Genomic DNA, 1,066 nt, shown 5'->3' with positions numbered 1-1,066 from the left:
TGCAGCAGCRGAGCAGCGAGGACCCCGCTGCTCCGGCGTTTCCGAAGGGTGAGCGGCAGGAAGGCTCCCTGCCTATSGAAAAGCACAGGGCAGCCCTTGGGCTGCTGCTGGATCTCCAGGACCTGGGGCTGCCATCGGGCTGATGCCCCCTCCTCCGGTGCAGTTCTGCAGAGCCTAATTGACACATCTGTTTTTAAGAGCCGGAGCCGGAGCGTCCCCCTGGCCTCCCTGCAGCTGAGGCAGCGAGCGCGCACGGGCAGGGCCGGCCGCAGCCTTTCTGGGGGGCCGCAAACCAGCAGAGATGGGAAAAAAATAGGAGCAGCCTGTTAAAAAGTTTTCTGGGCATCAGAGCTTCTACATCAAGTTGTGGCAACAATACGGAATTTCTGTCTTCCTTTYTGTCTTGTGATTGTGCTGAAAATCTCCCGCTGAGCAGAGTGAATCACTGTCAGGCAAAATCCGCCCTGAAGAGTTTACAGTCCAAACAGYGAGCTAGAGAAAGCCGGGGAGAAAAGAGGTGTCATTATCCCGGTGACGAGCGCAGGAACACACGGTCCGAGCGGCGGAGGGGGGTTCGCCGGAGCTGCCGAGCGCCCCAAGGTGCCCTCAGTTCTGGTGCTCCCCGCGGAATCAGCGCGGCCCTCCCCTCGGCGGCTGCGGGCAGCCCGAGCAGCGCGCGGAGCTGGCCCCGCAACRTGCGCGTCCCAGGGGCTCCTGCGGCCGCTGGCCCGCCGGGGTCCCCCGGAGCCCGCAGCCGCGGGGACCCGCGTGCTGGGGCGCTGCCCACCGGGCCCCTCGTTGCTGCTCCCCTCGCCTTGCCTTCCCCCCTTTATAAAGTTTGCATTTCGAGCCTGCTTGTCATATTTCCTACCGGATTGGGTGTTTAATTAAAATCATAATTAAAATTGATCTCCTCATTAGCATGCACCTGCTCTGCCGCTCGCGTCCTGGCATTTAATTATACRCTGAAGATGTCAAGCCTGACAGGCGACAACGAGACCCGGCCGGCAACCCCTGACGGGGCTTCCCGGGGACGGCGGGCGCCCACGTGCCGCGCCGGCCTCGC

At 62.4% G+C, this 1,066-nt stretch overlaps 1 long non-coding RNA gene across 1 annotated transcript in view; it reads right to left on the bottom strand.

The window, feature by feature from the left end:
- Positions 1-300: 300 nt before the first annotated feature.
- LOC112948130 overlaps positions 301-1,066 on the bottom strand; it is a 12,870-nt gene continuing 12,104 nt past the window's right edge. Inside the window, exon 2 of the long non-coding RNA XR_003249544.1 lies at positions 301-492. This is a non-coding gene — a long non-coding RNA (uncharacterized LOC112948130). The remainder of the gene's footprint in view (positions 493-1,066) is intronic.

Source organism: Nothoprocta perdicaria, unplaced genomic scaffold, assembly GCF_003342845.1.
Source record: "Nothoprocta perdicaria isolate Ctin4 unplaced genomic scaffold, notPer1 scaffold_252, whole genome shotgun sequence".
Lineage (NCBI taxonomy): Eukaryota > Metazoa > Chordata > Aves > Tinamiformes > Tinamidae > Nothoprocta > Nothoprocta perdicaria.
Note: the sequence above shows the minus strand (reverse complement) of the source record. Positions and strands in the feature narration are given on the sequence as shown.